Below are 15,970 nucleotides of genomic sequence, written 5' to 3' on the forward strand. Positions count from 1 at the left end.
GGACTTCTAAGTCAATTGGCAAAATAATTCTATTATGAAATCGTTCTGCATCCCACTTTGAATGTGGCGTCTGGGGTCTCAAATGCTAACAAGCGGCCATCTAAGATGCATCAATTGGTCTCAACCCACCTGGAGCAAAGGAAAATGAAGAACACCAAGGCCACACGACAACTAAGAGCCCAAGAGACAGAAAGGGCCACATGAACCAGAGACCTACATCATCCTGAGACCAGAAGAACTAGTTGGTGCCCGGCCACAATCGATGACTGCCCTGACAGGGAGCACAACAGAGGACCCCTGAGGGAGCAGGAGATCAGTGGGATACAGACCCCAAAGTCTCATAAAAAGACCATACTTAATGGTCTGACTGAGACTGGAGGAATCCCGGCGGCCATGCTCCCCAGACCTTCTGTTGGCCCAGGACAGGAACCATCTCCGAAGACAACTCATCAGGCATGAAAGGGACTGGTCAGCGGGTGGGAGAGAGACGCTGATGAAGAGTGAGCTAATTATATCAGGTGGACACTTGAGATTGTGTTGGCAACTCTTGTCTGGAGGGGGGATGGGAGGATAGAGAGAGAGGGAAGCCGGCAAAATTGTCAAGAAAGGAGAGACTGAAAGGGCTGACTCAAAAGGGGGAGAGTAAGTGGGAGTAGGGAGTGAGATGTATGTAAACTTATATGTGACAGACTGATTGGATTTGTAAACGTTCACTTGAAGCTTAATAAAAGTTAATAAAAAAAAAATTTTTTTTCACCAAAAGAGATAAAAGAGAACCGACAGACTGGGAATAAAATTTTGACTATGATAAATCCAACAAAGTTCTAATCTCTAAAAAATATATAGGAAAATCCAACACCTCTATAACAAAAAGACAATTTAAAAATGGGCAAAGTATAACAACAGACACTTCACCAAAGAAGACATTCAGGTGGTTAACAGACATACCAGGAAATGCTGGAGATCACTAGCATTAGAGAAATGCAAATCAAAATTACAAAGAGATACCATCTCACCCCGACATTACTGGCACAAATAAAATTAAAAAAAAAACAGAAATTAGCAAATGTTGGAGAGTCTGTGGGAAGATTGGAACTCTTACGCACTGCTGTTGGGAATGTAAAATGGTACAACCATTTTGGAAAATGACATGGTGCTTCCCTAAAAAGCCAGAAGTAGAAATGCCATAAGATCCAGCAATCCCACTCCTGGAAATATATCCTAGAGAAATAGGAGCCATCACAGAAATAGACATATGCACACCCAGGTTTATTGCAGAATTATTCACAGTAGCAAAAAGATGGAAACAGCCTAGATGCCCATTAACAGATAAATGGTAAACAAACTATGGTATATACAATGGAATACTACACAGCAATAAAGAACGATGAATCTGCTAAACATCTCACAGCATGGATGAATCTGGAGGGCACTATTATGAGCGAAATAAGTCAATCATAAAAGGACAAATATTGTATGAGGCCACTACTATAAAAAATCTTAAAAAGTTTTACACAGAGAAAGAAACAACCTTTGATGGTTACTAGGGAAGGGAGGGGTGGGGAAGGAAAAACACTAACCAGATAGTAGATAAGTGGTAACTTTGGTGAAGGGTAAGACAGTACACAATACCAGGGAATCAGCACAACTTGACCAAGGCAAGGTTATGGAAGCTCCATAGACACATCCAAAATCCCTGAGGGGCCAAATTACTGAACTGAGGGCTATGGGGACCATGGTCTGAGGGAACATCTAACTCAGTTGGCATCACATAGTTTGTAAAGAAAATGTTATACATCCTACTTTGGTCAGTAGTGTCTGGCATCTTATAAGCTTGTGAGCAGCCATCTAAGATGCTGTACTGGTCCCGCCCTATACAGACCAAGGGAGGATGAAAAAAACTAAAGACACAAGGGAAAGATTAGTCCAAAGGACTAATGGACCACAACTACCACAGCCTCCACTAGACTGAATCCAGTACAGCTAGATGATGCTCAGCTACCACTGCCGACTGCTCTGATAAAGATCACAATAGGGGGTCCCAGACAGAGCTGGAGAAAAATGTAGAAGGAAATTCAAACTCACAAAAAAAAACAGACTTACTGATATGACAGAGACTGGAGATATCCCAAGGGTATGGTCCCTGGATACCCTTTTAACTCAGCACTGATGTCAATTTTGAGGTTCGTCCTTCAGCCGAAGATACACAGGCCCTTAAAACATCATGCCTGGTAAAGTAGAGGGTCAGCAAAAAAGAGGAAGACCCTCTATGAGATGGACTATCACAGTGGCTGCAACAATTGTTTAAAGCACAACAACAATCATGAGGATGGCGCAGGAGTGGGCAGTGTTTCACTCTGTTGTATATAGGGTAGTTAGGAGTTGGAATGGACTCAAGGGTGCCTAAAAACAACAGTGTAAAACAAAATGAGACTGAATGGGCAAACTAGCCAAGGGGCAAGGATGAGAAGGCAGCCAGAGACTGGAAAGCTGGTAAGGAGAAACCCAAGGTTGAGAATGGGAGTGTTGACACTTTGTGGGGTTAGCAACCAATGTCACAAAATAATAGATGTATTAATTGTTTAATAAGAAACTCATTTGCTTTATAAAGCTTCATCTAAACCACAATTTAAAAAAATACACACACACAAAATAATCAGTTGGTTTTTATTTTTTAAATAATTTTTATTGCGCTTTAAGTGAAAGTTTACACATCAAGTCAGTCTCTCACACAAAAACCCATACACAACTTGCTACATACTCTCAGTTACTTCCGCCCCATGAGACAGCCTGCTCCCTCCACCTACTCTCTCTTTTTGTGACCATTTTATCAGCTTCTAAGCCCCTCTACCCTCGCATCTCCCCTTCAGGCAGGTGATGCCAACATTGTCTCAAGTGCCCACCTGAACTAAGTAGCTCAAGCCTCACCAGCATCCCTCTCCAACCCATTGTCCAGTCCAATCCATGTCTGATGAGCTGGCTTCGTGGATGGTTCCTGTATTGGGTCAACAGAAGGTTTGGGGGCCACGATCACCAGGTCCTTCCAGTCTTAGTCAGACCATTAAGTCTAGCCTTTTTACAAGAAGTTTGGGTCTGCATCTCACTGTTCTCCTGCTCCCTCAAGGATTCTCTGTTTTGTTCTGTGTCAGGGCAGTCATCAGTTGTGGCCGGGCACCATCTAGTTCTTCTGGTCTCAGGATGATGTAGTCTCTAGTTCATGTAGCCCTTTCTGTCTCTTGGGCTCATTATTATCTTGTGTTCTCGGTGTTCTTCATTCCCATTTTGATCCAGGAGGGTTGAGACTCATTAATGCATCTTAGATGGCTGCTTCCTAGTGTTTAAGACCCCAGACGCTACACTTCAAAGTGGGATGCAGACTGTTTTTGTAATAGCCGTTATTTTGACAATTGACTTAGATGTCCCCTGAAGCCATAGTCCCCAAACCCCTGCCCCTGCTTTGCTGGCCTTCGAAGCACTCAGTTTATTCAGGAAACTTCTTTGCTTTTGGTTTAGTACAGTTGTGCTGACTTCCCCTGTATTGAGAGTTGTCCTTCCCTTCACCTAAATTAGTTCTTATCTACTATGTAATCAGTAAATAACCCTCTCCCACCCTCCTTCCCTCCCCCCTCTCGTAACCACAAAACAGTGTGTTCTTCTCAGTTGAAACTATTTCTCAAGATCTTACAACAGTGGTCTTATACAATATTTCTCCTTTTGGAACTGACTAATTTCACTCAGCATAATGCCTTCCAGGTTTCTCCATGTTACGAAATGTTTCACAGATTCATCACTGTTCTTTATCGATGGGTGGTATTCCATTGTATGAATATACCATAATTTATTTAACCATTCATCCTTTAATGGACACCTTGGTTGCTTCCATCTTTTTGCTATTGTAAACAGTGCTGCAATAAGCATGGGTGTGCGTATATCTGTTCGTGTAAAGGCTCTTATTTCTCTAAGATATATTCCGAGGAGTGGGATTGCTGGATCATATGGTAGTTCTATTTCTAGCTTTTTAAGGAAGCGCCAAATTGATTTCCAAAGTGATTGTACCATTTTACATTCCCACCAGCAGTGTATAAGTGTTCTAGTCTCTCCACAACCTCTCCAACATTTACTATTTTGTTTTTTGGATTAGTGCCAGCCTTGTTGGAGTGAGATGGAATCTCATTGTAGTTTTGATTTGCATTTCTCTAATGGCTAATGATCGAGAGCATTTCCTCATGTATCTCTTAGCCGCCTGAATGTCTTCTTTAGTGAAGTGCCTGTTCATGTCTTTTGCCCATTTTTTCATTGGGTTGTTTGTGTTTTCACGGTTGAGTTTTAGCAGAGTCATTTAGATTTTAGAAATCAGGCACCAGTTGGAGATGTCGTAGCCGAAAATTTTTTCCCAGTCTGTAGGTAGTCTTTATACTCTTTTGGTGAAATCTTTGGATGAGCATACGTGTTTGATTTTTAGGAGCTCCCAGTTGTCTGGTTTCCCTTCGGCATTTTTAGTAATGTTTTGTATTCTGTTTATGCCTTATATTAGGGCTCCTAATGTTGTCCCTATTTTTTCTTCTATAACCTTTATCGTTTTAGATTTTATCTTTAGGTCTTTGATCCATTTGGAGTTAGTTTTTGTGCATGGTGTGAGGTATGGGTCCTGATTCATTTTTTTGCAGATGGATATCCAGTTATGCCATCACCATTTGTTAAAAAGACTACCTTAACCCCAATTAACTAACCCTGGGCCTTTGTCAAATGTCAGCTGCTCATATGTGGATGGATTTATATATTTTTTTCCTCAATTCTGTTCCATCGGTCTATATGTCTGTTGTTGTACCAGTACCAGGCAGTTTTGACTACTGTGGTATTATAATAGGTTCTTAAATCAGGTAGAGTGAGTCCTCCAACTTTGTTCTTTTTTAGCAATGCTTTACTTATCCAGGGTTTCTTTCCCTTCCATATGAAGTTGGTGATTTGTTTCTCCATCACATTAAAAAATGTTGTTGGAATTTGGATCGGAAGTGCATTGTATATATAGATGGCTTTTGGTAGAATAGACATTTTTACAATGTTAAGTCTTCCTATCCATGAGCAAGGTGTGTTTTTCCACTTATGCTGTCCCTTTTGGTTTCTTGCAGTAGCACCTTGTAGTTTTCTTTGTATAGGTCTTTTACATCTTTGGTAAGATTTATTCCTAAGTATTTCATCTTCTTGGACGCTACTGTGAATGCTATTGATTTGGTGATTTCCTTTTTGGTGTTATTTTTGTTGATGCAGAGGAATCCAACTGATTTTTGTATGTTTATCTTGTAACCTGGTACTCTGCTGAACTCTTCTATTAGTTTCAGTAGTTTTCTTGAGGATTCCTCAGGGTTTTCTCTGTATAAGATCATGTCGTCTGCAAATAGAGATAATTTTACTTCTTCCTTGCCAATCTGGATGCCCTTTATTTCTTTGTCTAGCCTAATTGCTCTGGCTAGGACCTCCAGCACAATGTTGAATAAGAGCAGTGATAAAGGGCATCCTTGTCTGGTTCCCGTTTTCAAGGGAAATGCTTTCAGACTCTTTCCATTTAGGATGATGTTGGCTATTGGCTTTGTATAAATGCCCTTTATTATGTTGAGGAATTTTCCTTCTATTCCTATTTTGCTGAGAGTTTATATCATGAATGGGTGTTGGACTTTGTCAAATGCATTTTCTGCATCAATTGATAAAATCGTGTGGTTCTTGCCTTTTGTTTTATTTATGTGGTGGATTACATTAATTGTTTTTCTAATATTGAACCATCCTTGCATACCTGTTATAAATCCCACTTGGTCATGGTAGATTATTTTTTGGATATGTTGTTGAAATCTATTGGCTAGAGCTTTGTTGAGGATTTTTGCATCTATGTTCATGAGGGATATAGGTTTGTAATTTTCTTTTTTGTGTTGTCTTTAGCTGGTTTTGGTATCAGGGTTATGCTGGCTTCATAGAATGAGTTAGGTAGTATTCCCCACTTTTCTATGCTTTGAAATTCCTTTAGTAGTAGTGGTGTTAACTCTTCTCTGAAAGTTTGGTAGAACTCTGCAGTGAAGCCATCCAGGCCAGGGCTTCTTTTTTTTTGGTGGGAGGTTTTTGATTACCTTTTCAATCTTTTTTTGGCAATGGGTCTATTTAGTTATTCTACTTCTATTTGTGAAAACCATATGAATAGCAGCAGAACATTGTCTGATATAGTGCTGGAAGATGAGCCCCCCAGTTGGAAGGCAACTCAAAATATGACTGGGGAAGAGCTGCCTCCTCAAAGGAGAGTCGAACATAATCACGTGGTTGGGGTAAAGCTTTCAGGACCTTCATTTGCTGATGTGACACGACTCAAAATGAGAAGAAACAGGTGCAAAGGTCCATTAATAATTGGAACCTGGAATGTACAAAGTATGAATCTAGGAAAATTGAAAATCGTCAAAAATGAAATGGAACACATAAACATAGATATCCTAGCCATTAGTGAGCTGAAATCGACTGGTATTGGCCATTTTGAATCGGACAATCATATCGTCCACTCTGCTGGGAATGAGAACAAAAAGAGGAATGGTGTTGCATTCATCGTCAAAAAGAATGTTTCAAGATGTATCCTGAATTACAATGCTGTCAGTGATAGGATAATATCCATATGCCTACAAGGAAGACCAATTAATACGACTATTATTCAAGTTTACACACCAACCACTAGTGTCAAAGATGAAGAAATAGAAGATTTTTTAACAGCTGCTGCAGTCTGAAATTGATTAAACATGCAATCAAGATGCATGGATAATTACTGGTGACTGGAATGCGAAAGTTGGAAACAAAGAAGAAGGATCAGTAGTTGGAAAATATGGCCTTGGTGATAGAAACAATGCTGGAGATCGAATGATAGACTTTTTCAAGGCCAACTTCATTGCAAATACCTTCTTTCACCAACATAAACGGCGACTATACACATGGACCTTGCCAGATGGAACACACGGTAATTCAATTGACTACATCTGTGGAAAGAGGTGATGGAAAATCTCAATATCATCAGTGGCAATAAGGCCAGGGCCGACTGTGGAACAGACCATCAATTGCTCATATGCAAGCTCATGCTGAAACTGAAGAAAATCAGAGCAAGTGCACGAGAGCCAAAATATGACCTTGAGTATATCCTACCTGAATTTAGAGGCATCTCAAAAATAGATTTGAAGCATTGAACGCTAGTGACCGAAGACCAGACGAGTTGTGGAATGACATCAAGGACATCATCCATGAAGAAAGCAAGAGGTCACTGAAAAACAGGAAAGAAAGAAAAGATCAAGATGGATGTCAGAGGAGACTCTGAAACTTGCTATTGAGCGTCGAACAGCTAAAGCAAAAGGAAGAATTGATGAGTAAAAGAAGTGAAGATTTCAAAGGGCCTCGCGAGAAGACAAAGTAAAGTATTATAATGACATGTGCAAAGAGTTGGAGATGGAAAAACAAAAGAGAAGAAAATGCTCAGTGTTTCTCAAGCTGAAAGAACTGAAGGAAAAATTCAAGCCTTGAGTTGCAATAGTGAAGGAATCCTAGGGAAAAGTATTAAACGATGCAGGAAGCCTCAAAAGTAGATGGCAGGAAAACACAGAGTCATTATACCAAAAAAGAATTAGTCAATATTCAACCATTTCAAGAGGGGGCATATGATCATGAACTGATGGTACTGAAGGAAGAAGTCCAAGCTTCTCTGAAGGCTCCAGGAATTGATGGAATATCAATTGAGATGTTTCAACACCTATGTCAAGAAATATGGAAGACTGCTTCCTGGCCAACTGACTGGAAGAGATCCATATATAGGCCTATCCCCAAGAAAGGTGATCCAACTGAATGTGGAAATTATAGAACAATATCATTAATATCACATGCAAGCAAAATTTTGCTGAAGATCATTCAAAAACCGTTGCAGCAGTATATCGATGGGGACCTGCCAGAAATTCAGGCTAGTTTCAGAAGAGGACGTGGAACCAGGAATATCATTGCTGATGTCAGATGGACCCTGGCTGAAAGCAGAGTATACCAGAAGGATGTTTACCTGTTTTTTATTGACTATGCAAAGGCATTCGACTGTGTGGATCATAACAAACTATGATAACATTGCGAAGAATGGGAATTCCAGAACACTCAATTGTGCTCATGAGGAACCTTTACATGGATCAAGAGGCAGTTGTTCGGACAGAACAAGGGGATACTGATTGGTTTAAAGTCAGGAAAAGTGTGCATCAGGGTTGTATTCTTTCACCAAACCTATTTAATCTGTATGCTGAACAAATAATCTGAGAAGTTGGGCTATATGAAGAAGAACGGGGCATCAGGATTGGAGGAAGACTTATTAACAATTGGCATTATGCAGATGACACAACCTTGCTTGCTGAAAGTGAAGAGGACTTGAAGCACTTACTAAAGAAGATCAAAGACCACAGCCTTCAGTATGGGCTGCACCTCAACATAAAGAAAACAAAAATCCTCACAACTGGACCAATGAGCAATGGCATGATAAACAGAGAAAAGATTGAAATTGTCAAGGATTTCATTTTACTTGGACTCACAATCAATGCCCGTGGAAACAGCAGTCAAGAAATCAAAAGACGCATTGCATTGGGTAAATCTGCTGCAAAAGACCTTTTCAAAGCGCTGAAGAGCAAAGATATCACCCTGAAGACTAAGGTGCGCCTGACCCAAGCCATGGTATTTTCAGTCACATTATACGAGTGTGAAAGCTGGACAATGAATAAGGAAGACCGAAGAGTTGTCGCCTTTGAATTGTGGTGTTGTCGAAGAATATAGAATATACCATGCACTGCCAAAAGAACGAACAAATCTGTCTTGGAAGAAGTGCGGCCAGAACGCTCCTTAGAGGCAAGGATGGCAAGACTGTGTCTTACATACTTTGGACATGTTGTCAGGAGGGATGAGTCCCTGGAGAAGGACATCATGCTTGGCAGAGTACAGGGTTAGCGGAAAAGAGGAAGACCCTCAATGAGGTGGATTGACACAGTGGCTGCAACAATGAGCTCAAGTATAACAACAATTGTGAGGATGGCACAGGACCGGGCAGTGTTTTGTTCTGTTGTGCACAGGGTCGAACCGACTCGACGGCAGCAAACAACAACAACAACAACAACTTCTGTTTGTGTTAGTTTAGGTAGGTCTTGTGTTTCTATGAATTCATACATTTCTTCTAGGTTTTCAAATTTCTTAGAGTACAATTTTTTGCAGTAATCTAAAATGATTCTTTTAATTTCAGTTGGGTCTGTTGTGATATGGCCCATCTCATTTCTTACTCAGGTTGTTTCTTTTCTTGTACTTCTTTAGTCAGTCTGGCCAATTGTTTATCAATTTTGTTAATTTTTTTAAAGAACCAGTTTTTGGGCTTGTTAACTCTTTCAATTGTTTTTCTCTTCTTAATTCATTTAATTCTGCTCTAATTTTTAGTATTTGCTTTCTTCTGGTGCCTGATGGTTTCTTTTGTTTCTCTCTTTCTATGTGTTCAAGTTGCAGGGACAGTTCTTTGATTTTGGCTCTTTCTTCTTTATATATGTATGCATTTATTGATATAAATTGACCTCTGAGCACTACTTTCGCTGTGTCCAAAAGGTTTTGATAGGAAGTGTTTTCAGTCTTGTTGAATTCTATGAATTTCTTTATTCCCTCCTTAAGGTCTTCTATAACCTAGTCTTTTTTGAGCAGGGTATTGTTCAGTTCAAAGTATTTGATTTCTTTTCCCTGGTTTTTCTATTATTGATTTCTACTTTTATGGCCTTATGGTCTGAGAAGATGCTTTGTAATATTTCGATGTGTTGGATTCTGCAAAAGCTTGTTTTATGACCTAATATGTGATCTATTCTAAAGAATGTTCCATGTGGACTAGAAAAGAAAGTATACTTTGCAGCTGTTGTGTGGAGTGTTCTGTTTAAGTCTATGAGGTCAATTTGTCTGATTGCAGCAATTAGATCTTCCGTGTTTCTATTGAGCTTCTTACTGGGTGTCCTATCCTTCACTGAAAGTGGTGTGTTTCAGACTCCTACTATATTTGTGGATGTGTTTATCTCATTTTCAATTCTGTTAAAGTTTGTTTTATGAATCTTGCAGCCCTATCATTGGGTGCAGAAATATTTACTATGGTTATATCTTCTTGGTCAATTGTCCCTTTAATCATTATGTAGTGTCCTTCTTTATCCTTTTTGGTGGATCTAACTTTAAAGTCTATTTTGTCAGAAATTAATATTGCCACTCCTGCTGTTTTTTGATTGTTGTTTGCTTGAAATATCTTTTTACATCCTTTGAGTTTTGGTTTATTTGTGTCTTTAAGTCTAAGGTTTGTCTCTTGTAGGCAGCATATAGATGGATCGTGATTATTTTATCCAGTCTGCAACTCTTTGTCTCTTTATTGGTGTATTTAGTCCATTTACATTCAGCGTAATTACAGATAAGTACGAGTTTAGTGCTGTCGTTTTGATGCCTTTTTTTGTGTGTTGTTGAGAGTCTCATTTTCCTGCTTACTTTTTTGTGCTGAGAAGTTTTTCTTTGTAGAATGTGTGTTCCTCCTTTTCATAGTAGTTGAATTTATTTTTGCTGAGACATTATGTTTATCTTGGTTTTTATTTTGAAGTATGGCATCATTAGACCTCTTTGTAGTTACTTTAATATTCAACCCCATTTAACTGAGTATAAAACTAAAGTGTATTGCCCTATATCGCCTTGGTTTCCTCTCCATATGTAAGATCTATGCCTCCCATATTTAGTCCCTCTTTTTTGACTATTGTAATCTTGAACATAATGACATCAATGATTCCCTGTTTTGAGCAATTTTTTTTAAAAATTAATCTTATTTTTTTTTTGTAATTTCCCTCTCTGAGTTGAATCTGAATGTTTTTTTCTTTGACCTTGTGTTGTGCTGGTATCTGATATTATTGATTTTCTGACCAAAGAATTTCCTTTAGTAATTCCTACAGCTTTGGTTTGGTTTTTGCAAATTCTCTAAGCTTGTGTTTATCTGTAAATGTCTTAATTTCACCTTCATATTTGAGAGAGAGTTTTGCTGGATATATGATTCTTGGCTGACAGTTTTTCTCTTTCAGTGCTCTATATATGTCATCCCATTGCCTTCTTGCCTGCATGGTCTCTGCCAAGTAGTCCGAACTTATTCTTATCGATTCCCCTTTGTAGGTGACTTTTCGTTTAACCTTGGCTGCTTTTAAAATTTTGTCTTTAGCTTTGGTTTTGGCAAGTTTGATAATAATATGGCTTGGTGATTTTCTTTTGGCATCTATCTTATATGGGGTTCGATGAGCATCTTGGATAGGTATCCTTCCATCTTTCATGATTCCAGGGAATTTTTCTGCCAACATATCTGCAACTATTCTCTCTGTATTTTCTGTTATCCCTCCCTGTTCTGGAACTCCAATCACACTCAAGTTATTCTTCTTGATAAAGTCCCACATGATTCTCAGGGTTTCTTCATTTTTTAAAATTCTTTTATCTGATTTTTCTTCAACTATATTGGTGTCAATTCCTTTATCCTCCAGCTCCCCCACTCTGCATTCCGGTTCCTCGGTTCTGCTCCTCTGACTTCCTATTGAGTTGTCTAATTCTGTAATTTTATTGTTAAACTTTTGAATTTCTGAACCCTGTCTCTCTATGGATTCTTGCAGCTTCTTAATTTTTTCACTATGTTCTTGAATATTCTTTTTGATTTCTTCAACTGCTTTATCAGTGTGTTCCTTGGCTTTTTCTGTAGATTGCATTTTTTCATCTCTGAGGTCATCCCTGATGTCTTGAAGCATTCTTTATTTTAGTTTTTTGTATTTCACATCTGGCAATTCCAGGATTGTATCTTCATTTGGGAAAGATTTTGATTCTTTAATATGGGGATTTGTAGAGGCAATCATGGTCTGCTTTTTTATGTGATTTGATATCGATTGCTGTCTCTGAGCCATCTATAAGATATTGGAATGATTTATTTTATATTTTCTCACTGAGTCTTATCTTCTTCTTTTGTTTTGTTACAATACACCCAGATGGGCTACTAGATTGCCCTACCTTGATTGCTGTAGCTTTTGAATCACTTATGTCCTGTTACCAGCTGGTCTGAGCTGTTACCAGTTATATAAGCCTATGAGTCTATTCACTATTCTTGAATAGAATCTGCTCAGATGTCCTGATAGCGGGTCACCTAATGTGTGGTATAGGCTCTCACCTATTAACTTAGAGGAGTAGTGGTGATGGTTGTATGCATCAGATTCTAATAGTGGCAGGTGGTCGCATTCCAAGGAGGGCAGAATGCTGACAGCCTTCGCCCAGGTGCCAGTGAGGTAGGAGTGGCTCTATACTCTATAGCACTCCGGTGGGTGGGGTCTGCAGCTGTACCTTAGGCACCCAATGCTTGTACCTCTATAAATTGGTAGGCATCACTATCTGCAGTCCCCTTTACCAGGTGGCTAGGTGGTGTGGTTGGAGCCTCAGCCCTCAGTTCCCTGGCGTGGATCAGTGAGGGCTGTGTTTAATAGGTAGAGCAGTATCTGACGTCTAAAACTTGGCTTTCCACTGCTCAGCTAGAGCAATTACAGTCAGATCTCTATCAGAATTGCCTTTGCATTATAATAGCCACCTGGTTTCCTGTGGGGATGAAAACCAAAGACTGTGGGTCTCTTATGCCTGGATGGAGCTGGTTCTGTATTGTTATTCCAGTTTAGGGAAGTCAGGGAAGTATTTTTCCTTTGATTGTTAAATGCTGCTTTTCTCAGACCAGGAGAATGGGTTAGAAAAGAGAGAAAAAAAAAAAAAAAACCGGCAGTGCACTCACTCTCTGGCCCAGGGAATTCCAATGTTAATGAATCTGGCCTGGGTAGGGAGGGGAGGGATCAGATAGTAGAGAGTAGCATGGAAAGCTAGACAAAGTTACTTATCTTATTTGATGAGGACTGTTTTTTCTGAGATTCCAGAGGGGTGTGTAGCTTGTGTGTGCTGGCTGGTTCTCTGCTGATACTGCCCCAGAGGGTTAGGGTTGCTCAAGGCTGCGGTATGGCACAGTGGCTGTGGAGGCGGTAGCTGCTTCAGCATGGGGCTTTTTGCTCCCCTGTCACTCAGGTCAACTGCTTAGTTCTGTGTTGATGGTTAGGGTTCATATATTGTCCTGTGTGTAATCGATTCACTTGTTTTTTCGAGTCTTTGTTGCAAGAGGGATAAGCGGAAGCTTCTACCAGTCAGCCATCTTGTTCCTGCCTCAATCGGTTGGTTTTGGTAATGCACTGTGGTTTTAGTGAGCACAGCTTTCTCTTTTAGTTTATACATACTCCTGTTAACAGTGGGTCTTCTCCTGTGGTTATATACCTCTGCCTTCGTTCAGAGAGCCTACGCTCCTCGGGCCTCTTCAATTACGGTGAGGACGTAGGAAAGGGAGAAGATTATATTTTTCAGAGTGGGGAAGTTTCTATAATTTGGTTCTTCTCAGGTATGTTACTTTATGTCAGTTTCTGGACCTCAACCCTAAGGAGACAAATTGGTTTTTGTGTTTCTTTGAGTTTCATTTATGAGGAAATCCCTACTTTAACCTATGACGCAGAGAAGAGTTCGAAAGTGTTTATAACATCAGGATCTGAAAACAGGATGGAAAAATGTCTTTAGATATACACTTTTTAAAAAATTTAACTTTTACATTAAGGTTCAAAATTCAAAAGTGTCAAAGGGTACACATGGAAAAATTTTTCCTTCATTCCTGTTTTCCAGTCATCTAGTTAACGTCACTGAGCTGTCAGCTTCGTGTGCATGTCCTTCCAGAGACATGCTAGGCATACATAAAAACGCTCCCTCACTTTATGTTTAACACAAGTTTTAGCACACCACTCATATTTTGTTTTTCAATGTAATATAGCTTGGAGATTATCTTAAGACATGAATTCTTTAAGTTTATGAGGATCTGTTCTTTTAAATGCCATATTTAAATTGTCATTTTTGCTTATGCTGTGGTTGATTTTTAAATTTTTATATTAACATATTATTAAACATCACATTATTTTAAAGTTAAAATGTTTTGAAAGTTACATTAAAATACACCACTAGATGGTGCTGTCATCACAGAGAAATGAAATATATACACAGTTTAAATATAATTTGCACATTTTAAGAAACAACTTCTACAGGGGTATAAAAAAAAAAAAAAACTAGTGCCATCATCATATAGGAAGTAAAAATTATAAGTTATGTTGCTAATTCTTATTACCCAAATGTGGTCAATGATAACATAGACATATTTTTCTTCCAGGTTATTTCATTTATATTGTTTATACATATACTTAAAAAAAGGTGATATACTATATATTACTGTTTTGAAACTCAATTATTAAAAAAAAATTATCGTGCTCTAAGTGGAAGTTTACAAATCAAGTCAGTGTCTCATACAAAAATTTATATGCACCTTGCTATATACTCCTAATTGTTCTTCCCCTAATGACACAGTACACTCCCTCCCTCCAGTCTCTCTTTTGAAACTTAATTTTTTAAAAACTTAATTATGTATAATGGAGTTCTTTCCGTGTCACTACATATATATTAATTTCATTCTTCAGTAAAACTGTTAGTAAATTGTTCTAAATAGTCATAATACTATATAAACATAATTTATTTTATCTCTAATAATTAACAGTTACGTTTTCTCTGGGTTTTTGCTTGCACAAACAATAGTGAAGTTACCATCCTTGTACATTCTTCCTGTGCCCTAGGTGTAGAAGTCTTTGTGGGAAGTGATTTTCTCTCAGAACTTTAAAGGCATGATTGCCTATGAATTAAAGCCTCCAGTTAGCATTGCTGTTGATTAGTTAAATGTGCCACTCTGATTTCAAACATTTGAATCTGATTTGTTCTGTCTCTCTTATCTTCAAAATAATTTTCTTTATTAGTGGTGGTCTGAACATTCCTGGTGCCATTCTTTTTTAAAACAAAAAACATCTTGTTGTGTGACTTCAGTGAGCCTTTTCCTTGTGGAAACCTATGTCCTTCAGTTCTGGAAAATTTTCTTGTATTCATTCTTTGATAATTTCCTCTCCTCTATTTTCTGTTTTCTCTTATTATTCAGATGTCAACCTCCTAGATCGTTACCCTATTTTTTTCTCCTCTATTTTTTTATTTTTGCTTTTTGTTCTATTCTCTGATATGTCTTCAACTTTATTTTCCAATATTCTGATTGTCTTTTTATTTTGGCTGTCTTATCTGTAATCTGTTAAAGATTTTTGCCCCTTCTGGTAAGTGACAAACTGCCCTGGTTTACCCAGAACTGAGGAGTTTCCTGGAACTAAACACTTTCAGTCTAAAACTAAGATAGTCCAGACAAACCAGGACTGTTGGTCACCCTACCTCCAGAGACTCTTCTGTTTGGTAGCTATTTTTTCTGTTTTCTTGGCTTTAATATTGTTGTTTAATTGTTTTTGGTTTTTAGTTCCAGGTTTTTAAAAGATACTTATTTTTCACAGTATCATGTGTTTTCTCTGCTTTCTTTGCGTTCCTTTGATTTCCTTGTTTTCGTCCTTCCTTTCATGTTAGACACTTTCTTCAAATGTGTTGTGATTTGTAACTGCCCGATCAGATTTAAGTGTGTTGATTGGAAACTCTGGGAGAGTTGTGGGGTTTTTTAGCAGTTGGCTTTTACTGTATGACAACTGGGGATGAACTGAGGTATACCATTGTAGTTTACAAAATGTCAGTCTAGAGGACTTTTTTTCTTGGGCTGGTCAGTTTCACAAAACAGAAAACCTCTATGTTCTTTTTGAGTAGCCATTATTATGGGGGCAAGTGGAGAAAAGGGATTGGAGTGGTGATGTTGAGTAAACAGACTTCAGCTTACTTCCCTGTTTTCAGTATGGGGCCTCGCTCCATCAAGAGTGCCTGATGTCTTTACGGTCAGGTGTTCTATGGTTCATCTTTCCGAGAAAATAAACCTCTAGTCTTCTGC

This window comes from Elephas maximus, chromosome 13 (genome assembly GCF_024166365.1).
Source record: "Elephas maximus indicus isolate mEleMax1 chromosome 13, mEleMax1 primary haplotype, whole genome shotgun sequence".
Lineage (NCBI taxonomy): Eukaryota > Metazoa > Chordata > Mammalia > Proboscidea > Elephantidae > Elephas > Elephas maximus.